Source organism: Clupea harengus, chromosome 9, assembly GCF_900700415.2.
Source record: "Clupea harengus chromosome 9, Ch_v2.0.2, whole genome shotgun sequence".
Taxonomy (NCBI): Eukaryota; Metazoa; Chordata; class Actinopteri; order Clupeiformes; family Clupeidae; genus Clupea; species Clupea harengus.
Window position 1 is genome coordinate 28,599,564 of NC_045160.1, and position 17,500 is coordinate 28,617,063.

Here is a 17,500-nt window from a genome sequence, read left to right on the forward strand (position 1 = left end):
TTGGGAGGGTGTGGCAATTATTCCAGAAATTGCAGAGGTCCCGTAGAGTTGAAAGGTGTCGATGGAGTTGATGGTGATTGAATTAGCGCTGTCTTGGTTTCAAACGGTCGTGCTCCACCCCCTTTCGACAACGTGGCGAGTTGTATCAGTTTTGTCTTTCGAAGTGTGAGGTCCGGAGGAAGAACCTCCAGGTGACCGTCAGCTGTTTTGATTCTGAAAGAGATCTTAACAAAACAATTAATCTTATGCAAAAGGTTTAATTTGTGATAAATGAGCCCAACGATGTCGACCATTTCCTAATGACAGGAAGCACGAAGTTTCTGTTAACATAATTAACACATAAGGTCCCTTCCATGCAGACTGCAGTGGCGCTTGGGTGCCAAATTTTTTTAGCATTACCTTTTGTCCTTCTTGATACATCCTGCGCCCTGTGGCAACTTCCGTGTGATCTTTTTTATCTTGTCTAATTCTTGCCAATAATTGTTTGTCACGTAATACTTTAGAAAGGGTCTGGCAGTAGGCCTCTAAGGCTACTCTGTGACTGTCCAGACCAACTTCATCAGTAAGTATAGGGTCATTTGGTAGAATCAGATTTCTCCCAAAAAGGAGTTCAGCCGGGCTAAGCCCTGTCGTTCTGTTGGGTGTGTTATGCTGCATTAGTAACACAACAGGCAAATGTGCTGTCCATTTCCCTCCGTGTTGTTCTAATCGGGCTTTTAGGCCTGATTTGAGAACTCTGTTATGACTTTCAACATACCCTGAGCTTTGAGGTCGGTAAGGAATATGTAGTTTTTGGTGTATTCCCATATTTTTCAAAATGGTTTTCAACACTCGTCCTGTAAAATGTGAGCCTTGGTCACTGTCTATCTGGAGAGGAAATCCCCATCGGGGCAAGATATGTGTGTATAAAGCCTTTGCCACAGCATCTGCAGTAGCTCTCCGGCATGGAAATCCTTCCACCCACCGACTAAATCTGTCAATACACACAAGCAAGTATTCATATCCCTCAGACTTGGGCAGTGGTCCCACAAAATCTATTTGTAAATGGGTAAATGGTCTAGTTGGTCTTTCATCATGTCCCATAATGATTTTGTTTTTGTGAGTATATGGTGCTGTCTTGGCACAGTGGATACAAGTTTTTACAACCTGTTCCATTTCAGTCACTAAGTCAAAAACATACCAGTGTACCTTCACCAAAGAACATGTGGTGGACACCCCTGTGTGGGCCAATTGGTGGTAGTCTCGTAGTAGTATTGGTACGAGTGGAGTTGGCATCACCACCTTTTCGTCCATTATCCATAAGCCTGTTTTTGAAAAAGCACATTCTGTAGTCATCATTTTATCAAAATAGTCATTAGTAGTGGGATACGCTTTTTGTAAATCTTGCAAACTGATAAGTTCTGTGCAAGAAAATGCAGCTATGTGTTGCGTTGACTTATCTCCCATGACACCTCTTGAGTGTCCTGTCTGTTCTGCTGCTTTTTTAGCAGCTTTGTCCGCAAGATCATTACCTTGAGCCAGGGCGTCCTTTGTTTGTTCACTGTGTCCTGTGATTTTAATGACAGAACACTTAGAAGGTGTTAAGTGGGTCAGTGTTTCAGAGAGTGTGATAATCTCAGCTTTATGAGCAATGGGGGCTCCAGCCGCAGTTGTGAAGTTACGGCTTTTCCATACAGGACCCCAAGTGTGAGTGGAATGGTATGCGTAAGCGCTGTCTGTGAAGATATTGACAGGCACATTAGAATGTAAAGCGAGTTGCAAGGCATTTGTTACAGCAACGAGTTCTGCCACCTGGGCTCCCCCTTTGTAGAGCTTTCCCGCCCGCAAAACTTTTCCATCCCCCACAGCAGCCCATCCAGTCAATCTCTCACCATCTCTCATGAATGAACTGCCATCAACAAACACAGCTCGGCCGTCTGGAATGGGCTCCGTTCCCACAAAGATCTCTGCATTGTCTAGCATTTCGTGATCACAGTCATGTTGCTCACCATCAGTGGGGGTTAGTGCATTTTTTAAATAGCAGGGCATCGTCAGTGGTTATAGAGACGCGTGGGTCAAACAGACTTGTTTCCCATCTACCCCTTCGTTGTGGTGAAAATGGTTTGAATGGTGCTTTCACCCAACAGTTTGACAAAACGGTGCTGCGTATGCAAGACCACTGTGCCAAAACCTGTGTATGGCTCAGCATGCTTTTAAGAGCCCAATCAAACAATCAAGAAGTTTGTATGCATGTAGGCTGCCCTTGGAGAGCAGGAGGTGTTTTGCAGAAGAAATACCCTATGGGTCTGTAAGGCTTTTGGTGTCGGGCTGACAGTTGGCATAAAGATTGATGAGTATTGGGTATTAGATGGATATGCCCACAAGTGGAAAGGCTGGTCAGGGTCAGGGTGTGCTAACACAGGGGAGGAAGCCATAGCCTGTTTTCAACAAACATGAATGCTTCATCAGCTTCTGTTGACCACTCAATCTTAGCGCTACCTGCAAGCCCCCCTTCATTAAATGTACAAGGGGGCGTGAGATGTCAGCAAATCTGGAATGTGTACACGGATGTAGTTAAACATACCCATTACTTCTCGCTACACCTGTAATTGTAGTGGGGCGGGGAGAGCCAAGACTGCCTTGACTCTCTCGGGGATGATCCGTCTACCAGATCTCCCGACTCTCTGTCCCATATATGTGACTTCCGAAACAGCACACTGGGCCTTTTTGGCATTCAGCAGCAGACCATTTTCCTGCAAAGCTTCACATAACTGGGTTAGGACAACAAGATGTTCCTCAGGAGAGTTACTAGCAAGGAGAATGTCGTCACAATACTGAAGGATAATGGATGAGGAGGAGAGACCAGACTGCACCGGCCTCTAACACCTGAGCTAATGCTTGGTGGAAAATGGTGCGGTGAATCAAGATATCCCTGTGGTAGTCTGGTAAATGTGTATTGCTGACCATCACAAGTAAATGCCAAATCGGACTTGATCTCTCTGGTCAATAGGCACGGAGAAGAAACCATTACTGACATCAAGGCAGAAAAGATAGTAAATGAGGGGTTTAAGTTGTGATAACAAGTAGTTGGATTAGCAACTATTGCATGTCTGGGAGTTGTAACCTTGTTCAAAAGCCGTATAATCAATTGTTAGGCGCCATGAGCCGTCCGGCTTTGCACAGGCCACATGGTGAATTTGTAGGAGAGACACATTTCTAATGACACCCTGTACTTCTAACTGATCAACAATTTCTTTTGCACCCTTTTCAGCCGTTCTTTTTAAAGGATACTGTCTGACTGGGTTATGCATGGGGCCAGAGACACGTACTGGCTCTATGGGTATGTGACCTACTGCCAGTTTATCAGTGGACCACAAGTTGGGAAAAAGAGACATGAGTAGCTTAAGTACTGTGTTGGTCTCTGTCAGAGCTGCTATCCCTTTGTGTGATCCTGACATAATGGGAATAGGAGTGGAAAACTGAGAACCCTCCATCACCTGGTTAGGGAGGAGGATTGAACATTCCAGCATACTCATTAAGTCCATTCCTAGTATACTACCTAAATTAGAAGGACCCACCCAAATTTGAACCCAGAAAACTTTAGTTAGAGGAGGAAAAGTCAATGGAATGGGCTCAGACAAATGAAAGGTGACACAACCACCTAAGCCTTCAAATGTGTTAGTCCTATTTGTGATTGGTAAAGCAAGGTCAGTTATTGAGACAGACGCGCCTGTGTCTAAAAGCATAATGCAATCCCGGCCTCCAAGGTTGCGCAAACGAAAGGGCGAATGTCTGAATATGATCCAGCCAGGGAGGCCACCTGGCGCTATGGATCAGTGATGTTAGATTTGGCCAAAGTTCTGAGAAGTTTTAAAATCTCAGAGTTTGTGTCAGAGTCCGTGCCCCTCTGCTGAGAGAACACAGTTTATCTGAGTTTCTCTGTTTATTTTACAATGTCTAGACCAATGGCCTGATTCCCACATCTGTGACAATTTGAATGTGTGGGTGTATCCTGTCTTCTTTCCTGATATCTATTGTGAGAGATACATCCTGTACTGCAGCTATCTTGATCTTTTTCATTCAGTTGAGCTACGCTAGCCTCAGCTCTCTGTCCCCAAATCAAGAATTCTCCCCAGTCTCGGATTACTGGCAGACCTAAAGTCCACATCTGCTGGTACCTTTCATTCATGTTTCTAGAAGCTGTATCAATTATAAAACTTGACCCGAGAGTGGGAGTGTCTGTACGACAGGCAGCCAGGGTCCTGTGTTTCTCTGTGAAACGGTTGATCCAGCAGTTAAAACTCTCTGTTGGTCCCTGGATACAGGTTGACAGAGAAGTAAATGACTGATATCCTCTACCTAGGATTGCCTGAGTTATATTTTCACACTGTACAAGATGCACTTCCCAGGCCACATCATTATCTGGCATAAGCCGAGGCCACTGTGCATCAGCTAAGCGTGAGGCATATCCCAAAGGGGCTTTGGCTTTAATGATAGTAGCTACCTCACTATATTCAAGAGAAAAGGTAATCACGGCGTCTTTCAACTTTACCCAAAAATCAACATTTGGATCTTGTGTTTTAAGTGGTGGCAGAGGCTGCAAAATATGGCTAAGCGCTCCAGGTGTAATTGGAGTAACCATTCCCAAGTCACCTCGTAGTCCAGGCCCTTTATAAGTAACATTAACACCCTCGACCCCATTATCCCGAACATCTGCTGGTGTCACAGGTCTAATGGGAGCCATCTGAGGTATCTGAGATAACACATTCTGTGAAACAAACGGAGCAGTGGAATATAAGTTTACCTGTGGCCTCAAATCTGCAGGCGGGGGAGGGGCTGTAGGCACATTAGTCTCTGTTACAGCGGCAATTTGAAATGATCTCTCCTCTACCTGTGAAACGGCTTTACCCACACTGGCCACTAGTTCAGTTATTAGCTTGGCATAATCTGCAATGCCTTTAGGATCCTTTACATCAGTAGATGGGATTTTTCCCAGTAAATTTTTTACAATTTCCTGAAGTTTGTCAGCATTCTGTTTCATACTTTCACGCAGTCTAGGAAGGGTCGCTGGCTGGCCGTCTGATTCCAGCAAGAAACCCTGTGAACGCTGTGTCCATCTGCTCATGAGATAGCGCGAATATCGCTGTCTTTTCTTTTCAGACTTAATGTCTAAGACCCATTCACTGGCTTTCCTGACTCCCCAAATTAGCTGAAAACCATCTTTTATCATCTCAATTTTAACTTTCTCATGTTTTATATCATTTCCCACACTGGCCATTGCAATCTGAACACTCAAAGGGACCTTAAGTCTTGAATCTTTGTTTTCCATCTCAAAAAGACTGAATCTGCACAATCTAATGTAAATAATTTACAAATTAACTTAGAACAATTTCTAAATTCAAATATTAAAATGCTGTAGATCCCTTTTCAAACACCCGTTATTATGATCACAACACTTAGGCCTATATCCTCTTGGGAACAATATCTGAGCGTGCAGAAACTAGATTTTCACAAATGATCCAACCCACAGCTCAGACTGTGCTGAATCAGATGTCTGCTACTCTCTAAACAGAGCAGGCTCAAGAGTGTAGTTTCTCCCAAGGGAGAATTACTCAACACTCTGATGTGAATATGGAGCTGAAGGCTCACACACTCGAATTAAGCTTTAGCTTGCCCACGGTGAACTTGCTAGTGCAAAGACTCAATTCCGTCTGAGAATTCCAATCTCAAGACTGTTACTACGATCTACGGCACATATTTTCCCAAGATTAAGTAAGTTTACTTACCAAAGTGTTGTATCAAACGGGGTACAGAGGATCTTTACAGCAGAACTGAAATCTCAGCAAAATTCCAAGAATTAATATCTCGGTAGGACCTCCAATTGATAGGAATTATTTCTATATCCCAAATGTATCGGAGACTCAGTCAGATTGTGATGAAAAACCAAATCCAGGTTTATTCTTTCAGTGGCGCGCACCAAAGGAGGAAAGAGAGTTAGATTTCACTGTGTGTTCCACCTAAATCTCCTTCACTGAGTGTCTTTTGGGAAAGCACAGAATTTAAGCTGTGTGCATGCCAGGGGGGGTGGATCCCTAAATGCTAATTATTATATGTCTCTAGTCAGGGGGGGAAGCTGTGAGGGCTTCTCACACCTCATGTAGGCCAGGAACAGAATACACATGAGAAGTTTTTACAACTCATGAAATCCAAAGAACACTAAAATGACCACTAGGTCAGATATATTGAATTATTGACTATGGAATATATTTATTAAACTAACTATCAAATGTCGGTCCCTTCAACACACACACTCCCTCTCTCTCTCACTCACACACACGCGCACACACACACACTCCCTCTCTTTCTCTCCCTCTCTCACACACACACTCCCTCTCTCTCTCTCTCTCTTTCTATTTATATATCTCTCTCTCTCTCACTCACACACACACACATACACACACACACACACACACACACACTCTCCCTTCCTCTCCCTCTCTCTCTTTCTCTCTCTCTCACACACACACACACACACACACACACACTCTCCCTTCCTCTCCCTCTCTCTCACTCACACACACACACACACACACACACACACACACACACACACACACACACTCTCCCTTCTTCTCCCTCTCTCTTTCTCTCTCTCTCACACACACACACACACACACACACACACACACACACTCTCCCTTCCTCTCCCTCTCTCTCACTCACACACACACACACACACACACACTGTCATGAGATATCAGGACTCAGGTGGATGTCCTCGGGTAAAGCAGAGTTTATTAAGGAATACAGCCAAGGGAATAGGGGAATAGACACACACTTCTCTGTCAGGTTACAGTGATGCAGTCTGGGAGAAACATCATGATATAAATACATATATATAATGATATGTATGTTCCTACAATTACATCACAGTGTTTAACTAGTGAAGGAGCAGACAGTTAAACTAAGTGAGCAACATTACAGTATGTTGGTGCTTTCCTTAGTGGTTGAATGACACAGAGCTTGAGTTGTATCTAGACCTATATGCACTGTACATTGAAGAGATTCCGCTTAGTTGTGACCACCTACAAATATTGCTGAGTGCTATTCGACGCACAGGCGTTTTCGAATGCCCTCACAGCTGCCCCCTGCGGTTATAGGCCACGCGACTCTAAAAAGACTAGTTCGGAAACCAATGTCACAGTATACCAAGCTTTATAGTATGTTCTAGCCCAGATAAGAGAAGGGACCTCAGGATGCACCAGGAGATCACCCACACGTACTCCCCTTCTAAAATGAGAGGGAAGGACAACTCACCTTTCTCACGCAGTCGTCAGGTTTTTCTGTACCGAAGATCCCCAGCTCTCTTAGGTGTGAGATGTTCCGAATACAGGCTGCTGAATCAGACAGGTGCATAAAGGGAGGTGTGTCGCTGACGCGGGGAGAGAACTCACTCCATTAATGGACCCAGAAACCAGTGTTTAGTATTAACAAGCTCCTCAAAGATTTAATGAAAAAGGAATAAAAAGATACAAGCAAATACAAACTACAAAACAAGCTCAAAAGGGTACTACCCGTTTAAAGAAACATGTCTAATTCAAAAGATAATCTCCTCTCCTCTAAAGGGGGGTCTCTAACTCTTCTCTCAAAAGCTCTATAGCAGGATATCCAAATCACCAACGCAAGAGAGCGAAACACAGAGTGTTCACGTTTTTATATCCCCCTGCATCCTTGCAGGCTACTGACCTTTTCCATATTAGGTCATAAATCTTTCTTTATTGCTCAATGCCTATTTCCTATGTCAAGCATGTCATCCTTAACAATCGTAGGTCAGCCTCTGCTTGTTTTCTATCTTTACTTCGCACATTTCCTCACTGAAACTCCGGACCCCAACGTACACTTCCTGTTTTCTCACAGCACACTTAAACACATACATTGTTTTACAGCATGTAAGCACATTTCACACAGCATGTTTTATTCTATCAATGGTTATTTCTTAATCCAGTTGTTTTACTCTTAAGCAGTTTTCAGCAAGCATACATGCATATAAGTTTGTCAAGCATGACTAAAGAAATTTCATACATTTTGTCATCTGATTATAAAACATGACTTGAACAATTTCAGAAAGCATACATCTGTTATATGATTATCAAACATCACTCAATTCTAATATGCATAAGGATCGATGTCTTGGCTGGGCGGTCCATCTATCTGTGGTCCATTCAACAACATTTGTGTGTGTGTGAGAGAGGGGGGGGGGGGGGGGGGGAGAGTAAGTGAAATACTAATAACATAAATTAATTGTATGTATGTGGGAGTTATTTTCTTTGGTGGTTATATGAGACAGAGCTTCAGGAGCATCTAGGCTGTGTGTGTGTGTATCCATGTGTATTTGTATCCCTGAGTGTGTGTGGGAGGGGATAGAGGATTGATTATTAATATTCAGATGTATCATGATGTTTCTCCCAGGCTGTATGACTGTAACCTGACAGAGAAGAGCTGTTCCTATCTGGCCTCTGCCTTGACCTCACACTCCTCAAGTCTCACACATCTGGGCCTGTGGGACAATAAGCTGAGTGCATCAGATGTTGAGCAGCTCTCTGCTCTAGTGGAGGACCCCCACTATAAACTGGAGACACTAATGTGAGTAAATATCTAACCATCTCACTCAGGTCTTTATAACATCAGACCCAACATGGATGTCTGTCTTTTATTTTCTGTTCTCCAGATTATCTCTCTGTGGTCCTCTGCTTTTTCTCATCTGTCTTTCATCCTTCTCTCTCCCTCGTTCTTCCCCCTTTCTTTTTCTCTCTTACACCTTACAGCTCAGGGCTGTCTTACATCTCATCTCATCCTCTGGTTATTTGTCATCTTTTACTCATCATGTTTGTTTGTTTGTGACCCCACTACTCATTGAGCTCCACTGGCTGCCTGTAGCTGCTCGCATTAAGTTCAAGCCACTTATGATTAGGGTTGAGTACCGAGAACCGGTACCAATATGGAACCGGTTCCAATACAACCGGTACCTACCCGGACCGAAATGCAACGCAGATTTCGGTGCTTCATTTCGGTGCCTGAGCCAATTGAACACGGTCGCTAGGCAGATTCCGTGGGGCACATGTAAAACTGCCCCAGCTCCCAATGTAAACTTTGTCTTGTGTCGCTCACGCTCATTGGTGTTTTCATAGCAACAGTCTTATGACAGTGAAGAGCAGGCAAGCACAAACAGAACTAGCCATCAACCTTTTAACAGAGAAAATACCGAAAGGTAAACGGTCAAAAGTGTGGCTGTATTTCGCACAAAAAGATTCAAACATCGCGACGTGCAGCAAATGCAACAAAATAATTGCGTGGAAAGAGGGGAGAGAAGGCAAGAGTCAACGGCAGATCAGCAACTGAAGACTGAAAAATAAACGGAGATGACAGATAAACTACCAACGGTAGTCTCTTAAAGGGGCAGTACACATTTTATCGTACTCAGTGTGTTCAAGTAACAAGATTAACTATGAACAAGATAGAAAAGATAGGTATAAACAAATCATAAAATGGTGAAATTTCATGAAATAAATGCAAACAAAATAATACATTTTTGACTCCAAAGGCAAATATGCTCATATTTTTGCAAAAGAAGTTTGAAGCTGTTTTTTGTATTTATTTATATTTATTTAAGTATACTATAAACTGTTGTTTACAGTTAATATAATGTTCATAGTTTGAAGTTAAAAAGTTTGAAGCTGTAGTTGGAAGCCAAGTGTTTTGTATGGTTTTTATATTTGTAATATACTTTAAACAGTTAATATATTGTTCAATTTGAAGAAAAAAAATTGCCTTGGCAATAAAAAAAGCCTTTCTTTAATGTTGTCAATCGTCGCTTTGCACTTTAAAAAAAAAAAAGTATCGGTTCCGGCACCGTTTAGGCACCGGTATCGTTTTAAAAGTATCGGTTATGTACCGGTATCGGATAAAAACCAAACGATACCCATCCCTACTTATGATTGCTTCCAGAGTGATTGCTGGTTCTGCTCCCACCTACTTAAATGCTCTTGTAAGGGCAAATGTTACTAGCACTACCAGAGCAGGGGCGTCCCAACTCTTCAGAGAGCACCTCCCTTACTAACTTGCACTTCTACTAGTACTTAACTTGCACTTACAGCAGTTACATTCCTGCACTTTTTTTTCTATTTCTTATGTAAAATAGTATGTATTGTTACACTAGGTCTCTATTGTTCGTAGCTTGATTGTTCTCTCCCTTGTACGTCGCTTTGGATAAAAGCGTCTGCTAAATGTGAATGTGAATGTGACCTTTGGCCTTGACCTTTGGCCTACATCACTCTGTCACACTCTTTTCCCCACCTCTTTTTCTTTTCATGCCTATTTTGCCTAATGTTTCTTTCTTACTTTCTTTCTTTCTTTTTTTCTTTTGTTCATTCTGTCTGTTTGTCTCTTCATTAGATTTTTGTAAAATGACTCCAGTCATTAACTCACATCAAAGTAACTCCAGTAAGAGTCATAATACTATCTCATCTTAGTGTGTCTCAGGCTCCCATGCCCAAGGTCACAGGTTCAAGCCCAGTAAGAGACTGTTTAACAGTAAGGTTTAACTGTGGAAAAGGTTACAAACACCATGAAGGGAATGTGCAGCCATCTCTATTGGTTGAGCCAGACGCCACTCTCTTCTTCTGATTGGACCAGTGGTTTTGGACTTTTTAGCTCCACCCTTACTGTTTCTGCTGCAGTGTGTCTAATGTGTGAATGTGTTTATCATGGCTGCTGTTACTGATGTCAGAATACAGCAGCCCTCTGTCTCTCATGCAGTCTGGGTCACTGGGAGACAGTCGTCATGGAGACTGGTGGATTGTTGTGTCTTTTCCCTTGTCATACAGATGGGAAGGCTACTTTACACGACACACGTGAGATGGATGGGGTCTGTGGTCCAGAAGAGACTGATTGATTATTGTATTCTCTCCTTTATCCTGCAGATGGCGTAGGTGAGCAGCAGCACACAGCAGACAGCCTCTTCCTGAGGGGAGCACAACAGTGAGATGAATGGAGAGTGGAGGCGTGTCCTGATCAGCCAGAGATGATTGACAGCATGCAGCATGGACTCAGCAGACAGAGCAGGACCAGTCTCTCTCAATCATGTGCACACATGGAGATATGGACTGGGGGGAAACTGTAGGATTATCCATATCTGTTGTATAAATAGGCTACCTGGGATTTGTTATTGTTTTGTGATATATGTAGCCATGTGGAGATATAGACTATTATTGAGATTGTATGAATATCTGTCAAAACCTGTGTGCTGTCGGTGTGTAGTTAATGTACACTGTTTCTTTAAGAGTCTTTGTTTATCAATTATGTCATCAACACCATATCTATAGTTCAGGAAGCGTATTAGTTGATGGAAAGCCGAGAAAAAGCCTCATGTACTTCAGTTCATCATATTGTTTACTCATCACTCTGTTATTGATTGATATTGTTACTCATCTGTTAGATTTCATGCCTTTTGATGCACTGTTGGTACGTAAGTTTGTGAACAATAGTCTTAAAAACAGATTTGTTGGCCTTATTAGTTGGTTTAATGCTAGATTTAACTTTGAATGTGCAAGTTGATATTACATGTGCTGGTATTAGCATAAACTAACCTTTACTGCATTAAGTTGGATGTGATAATCCATTGTGATCAGTTTAGCTAAAATACTCATCTTAGTTGATCAATGATAAGGTGCACAGTGGAATTGCAGAGTGTTGACACACCTAATACTCAAATATAATTCCATAATCATTTTTATTGATGTACTGAAGTTCATATACATGTGTTGGATTTTTTGTCGTTTTACTCTACTTTCAAATAAATATATAAGCTTTTAAAATCACTGACCCCTGGGACAACTTCAGACTCCAGTCATCATTCTGTTACACGTGACATGACTGTGGTGACATATGACTGACATGTCTGTGTCATAAACCTGTCATAGCAGATGTCATAATGTGCCATAACTAAAATGTTTAAATCCTATCAGACTGTAAAAGGTGTTTATAGCATCTCAATCGGCTTTGTGCAAACTTTTGTGTGAAACTGCTGTAGTTGTCCTTCAGTAAGTCTAAAGCTTCCATACTGTTTCTCTTCAGTTGTTTCCTCATTTAAATTCACTTCAGGCAAAGTAAACCATTCTGGCTCGTTAGACTTAGAGGCAGGACTTCTGATTTGTTGGAGAACTGTAGCAACCTTAAATGAACCGGAGAGGGCACCCATCATCCCACTACTTATTGAGCTCCACTGGCTGCCTGTGGCTGCTCACATTAAGTTCAGTCACTTATGCTTGCTTAAAGAGTGATTGCTGGTTCTGCTCCCACTGACTTAAATGCTCTTGTAAGGGCAAATGTTACCCCCCGGATGCTGCGTTCGTCTAATGAGCGACGTTTAGCACTGCCGTCTGTGCAAGTACAGCAATCTAGACTATTCTCATTCATAGTTCCACGTTGGTCGAATGAGCTGACAAGCACTCCTATAGCAGGGGCTCTTTACCTTCAAGAAGCTCTTGAAGACCCAACTCTTCAGAGAGCTCCTCCTTTCCTAACTTGCTCTTCCTCTTCCTTCCTCTACCTCTCCGTATCTTTCCTCTAATGCTATCTCCTCTAACTAGTACTTAACTCACACTTACAGTAGTTACATTCCTGCACTTATTTTTATTTATTATGTAAAATAGTATTGCTTGTTACACTAGGTCTCTATTGCTCGTAGCTTGATCGTTCTCTCGCTTTGGATAAAAGTGTCTGCTAAATGACTAAATGTTATTGTCTGAATGTAAATATATAATGTTTAAGACACCCCCTGGGCTCTTAATCTGGAGGTAAACTGATCATTATAATCCTACTAAGTGGGTACACTGATCATCATAATCTTACTATCAAGAGTAGATTAACTGATCATCATAATCTTACTATCAAGAGTAGGTTAACTGATCATCATAATCCTACTATCAAGAGTAGGTAAACTGATCATAATAATCTTACTATCAAGAGTAGGTAAACTGATCATCATAATCTTACTATCAAGAGTAGGTAAACTGATCAAAATAATCTTACTATCAAGAGTAGGTAAACTGATCATAATAATCTTACTATCAAGAGTAGGTAAACTGATCATCATAATCCTACTATCAAGAGTAGGTAAACTGATCATCATAATCCTACTATCAAGAGTAGGTTAACTGATCATCATAATCCTACTAAGTGGGTAAACTGATCATCATAATCCTACTATCAAGAGTAGGTAAACTGATCATCATAATCTTACTATCAAGAGTAGGTAAACTGATCATAATAATCCTACTAAGTGGGTAAACTGATCATCATAATCTTACTATCAAGAGTAGGTAAACTGATCATCATAATCCTACTAAGTGGGTAAACTGATCATCATAATCTTACTATCAAGAGTAGGTAAACTGATCATCATAATCCTACTATCAAGAGTAGGTAAACTGATCTTCATAATCCTACTAAGTGGGTAAACTGTTTAGATTGTGAATGTGCAGAGAATTATCCATAAATCCATGTAGAGTGGCGCCTCCTTTCCTAACCTGCACTTCCTCTCCCTTCCTCTAGCTCTCCTTATTGAAAAGGAGGGGATATGTGACTGAATCCCAAACAGATAACTATGATAGAAGGGTCTTCTAATAGGCGCCAATCGCCACAGGCTGTGCGGTAAGAACAGAAAGGATGTCAATGAAGTCCCAAGGCTGATGGATTTTATTATCACACACACACACACACACACACACACACACACACACACACAGACTTACTACATACCACACACACACACACACATACACACACACACACACACTCACACAATGAACATGAAGTAAGCGTGTATTGAACCGTGGTTGAATACTCCGTGTAAAGGATGAACATTGAACCATGATATAATGATCCGTTGTTTCTATAGAAATGATATTAATAACAAAGACATACAAATATGAACAATTATGTACAACAACGATGAATATATGAAATATATGAAATGTTGGTTATACCTGGGCTCTGTTGAATTCCCTAATGTATTTAATTCCCTTTAGAATATCAGTTCCATTTTGATATTTGCATACTTTTGACCTAGCTCAAGTTCTCTGAGTTTGCCAAGTTCATTCTGATGTATAAATCCATGCTCTCGAACCTTTGCTACTAATCCAATAAGCTTGTTGTCATATTCAGTGAACTGCAACCCCCTGTCCTCTAGCTGTCTGTTCAGTGTGTGCACTGAACACCACTCAGATGCTGAAACACAGTCCCCTTCAGTGTGTGCACTGAACACCACTCAGATGCTGAAACACAGTCCCCTTCAGTGTGTGCACTGAACACCACTCAGATGCTGAAACACAGTCCCCTTCAGTGTGTGCACTGAACACCACTCAGATGCTGAAACACAGTCCCCTTCAGTGTGTGCACTGAACACCACTCAGATGCTGAAACACAGTCCCCTTCAGTGTGAGCACTGAACACCACTCAGATGCTGAAACACAGTCCCCTTCAGTGTGTGCACTGAACACCACTCAGATGCTGAAACACAGTCCCCTTCAGTGTGTGCACTGAACACCACTCAGATGCTGAAACACAGTCCCCTTCAGTGTGTGCACTGAACACCACTCAGATGCTGAAACACAATCCTGTTCAGTGTGTGCACTCAGATGCTGAAACACAATCCTGGTTGTGTAAATGGGATACATAGTGTCTTGGACTCTGTAGTGGCATAGTTAAACACAAACGGTTTAGATAAACTATTCACCATTATTATTAAAAGTGTTCAACCAGGACTCTGTTTATATTAGTAATGGTGTTATAGTTAGATAGCTGAGTAGATAACTCAACAGTAGAAAAAAAAGAGTTTAGCTGCTGACCAAGTGGCTAGTGAATGAGCATAGACTTTGCTACCAAGCTAGCGACCAGTGAACGTCAGTAGTGAAGTCTGTGGAACTGCAACATTGTCATCTGCATAAGTCGTCTTGGCAAGTCGAATCATCTCTTTATGTTATTCAGTGTTGCCGGCAACTTAGCTCCGTTTGGGATCATGGGTTTTCTGTGTATGTGATATGACAGGTTGATGTGAACACATGTGAAAATTATATTTGAAAAGAGAATTGATTTATTGATCTGTTTTTTCTAAGTAAATATTTCATGCTTTTGTGTAAAACAGTTTGGTTTTTTATATTTTAAGTTGGCTAAGATTAGTATTAACTACTAAGTTTAAAGGTAAGTGATTTTAAGGTGAAAGAGAGTTTGAAAGTGAATGATTGTCGGTATAATGGATTAATATTAACAAATTCATTAGTGAAACCCCAAGTATATTTTTGATAATTTAACCCTCCTATTATGTTTGGGGTCAATTTGACCCCATTCAATGTTTAACGTCTCTAAATAAATGTTTGACATCATTTTTTTTGCTTCATATTTAATGACTTTTCCTAATTTAATGGGGACAACTGGGTAAAGACAAAATTAACATGATGATATGTTTTCAATGTCCTGTACACATACTTTACGCATAGGTGTTGTTTGGGGTCAATTTGACCCCAGACTGTTTTAATTGTATAAAATATACAAGAAATATCAACTTTTTTAATCACATTGTTACTTTTCTTGATAAAAGAAATTGTTTTTTACTCCAAATGTTATAGATAGCAACAATATGTACTTAGAAATAATATGAAGCCATAAAAACACCAGAAGGATATCTCTTTCCAATTTTAGGTCAATCAGTGAGATTTTATGGGGATCTGCATATTTCTCCATAGTCGCGTAACATGTATTCTGGATGTATAAAGAGGGTGGGTGGGGGTATTGTTTTATTTTTAAGGGCTATTTAGGTAGTCAACAAATAAACCTAAAGTACCTGACACAAAAACTTGGGTAAAAAAAAAGAATTATAATAATTTTTTGGAGGTTTAAATTGCTGGGGTCAAATTGACCCCAAGCATAATAGATGTGGGTAAAATTTGAACATAATAGGAGGGTTAAAGAATTCAGGTGAGCCACCTGTCATGACAGCCTAACCTGCTAGAGAGGCACTACATAGGGAAATATGACACTCTGACTTTAATCAAGTATGTATGTGTGTTAATCATATGCCTTTGTGAGCTGAAACATGACTGTTCTGTATATCTTTGATTCTTAAGTGCTGACGGTTCCAACTCTGTGTACGTGTCATGAATTCCCCTCAATTCTAGTTTATTGTTCCACCTGGTTTTGCTTTCATGTCTATCACTATCTCTCCTGTCATTGCAGATGTGTGTCTGGGTGTGTGTGTGTGTGTGTGTGTGTGCGTGTCATGTCTATCACTATCTCTCCTGTCCTTGCAGATGTGTGTGTGTGTGTGTGTGTGTGTGTGCTTTCATGTCTATCACTATCTCTCCTGTCATTGCAGATCCTGCCACTCCCACATGCCTCACTCATCCAATCAACTCATCCCTCTCACCTGGTATTCTCCGCCCATCTCTTCACCTCCAGCTCATCTCCTCATTGGTCCCTCAGTATTTATACCTGTCCACTTTCACCTGTTCCCTGCCAGATTGGCTTGTGTCTTTTGCTCTCAGGCATTTTGTTACCCTGTTTTGCCTGATTACCCTGCTTTGACCCTGCTTGCCTCTGTTTGACCCTGTTTGCCTGTTTGACTGTTTGCCTGTTTGACTGTTTGACTGATCTCCTGGTTTTGATCCTGCCTGAAAAGACGAGTAAACTGAACTTTCTCTCCACTCTGTCTGTCTCGTTGTCGTGCTTTAGGGTTCAGCTCTATCTGTACCTGTAATGGTTACAGTATATGTGCCACATGTCAAGCTGTAAGTGGCCGTACATGTGATGAGATTAATGCTGCTGAATAAGTGGATTATTGTTGAGAAACGACTTTGAAACTATGAAATAACTTGTGGGTTGTTATGAGTTGTTACCATGACGATGCTATCTACATGTTACCATGATAGTACCAACTTACTACCGATCTGTAAAGTGCTACCCAGTTTCTATTGGTGCCAATAAAGTTAATAAACAGAGGGAGAAAGCAAGGAGGGTCCAGAGTCCACAGAGTATCACACACACACATACACCTACACACACACACATACACACACACTTCTCCTTTGGCAAATCATTCTGTGCCTGTATGTGTTTGTGCTGTGACTGTGTCAGTTGAATGAACTCTGACTTCAGCTTGGATTTCAGTATATGCACACGCAATTCTGTGGGACATGTATGTGTGTGAGTGTTTGTGTGTGTGTAAATGTGTCTGTTTGTGTGTGTGAGTGCGTCTGTGTGTGTGAGGGCGAGCACTTGGTCGTGTGTGTGTGTGCGTGCGTCGAGACGCAGAGACCAGAGTTCAGTCAGAGTGAGACGCAGAGACCAGAGTTCAGTCAGAGTGAGACGCAGAGACCAGAGTTCAGTCAGAGTGAGACGCCGGGTCGAGACGCAGGTAAGATGAGACCCTCCCTCTGGGCCCCCGTTTGTTTATGTGTTTGTCTGTCTG

At 41.7% G+C, this 17,500-nt stretch overlaps 2 protein-coding genes across 2 annotated transcripts in view; one reads left to right on the forward strand and one right to left on the reverse strand.

The window, feature by feature from the left end:
- Nucleotides 1-17,500, reverse strand: part of LOC122133143 (protein NLRC3-like) — a 383,696-nt gene that overhangs the window by 190,939 nt on the left and 175,257 nt on the right. The window lies entirely within an intron of this gene.
- The window catches only part of LOC116221772 (protein NLRC3-like), a 72,422-nt gene continuing 72,265 nt past the window's right edge, over nucleotides 17,344-17,500 (forward strand). The window contains exon 1 of the mRNA XM_042708772.1: nucleotides 17,344-17,446. The gene's annotated coding sequence lies outside the window, so the exon portion shown is untranslated. The remainder of the gene's footprint in view (nucleotides 17,447-17,500) is intronic.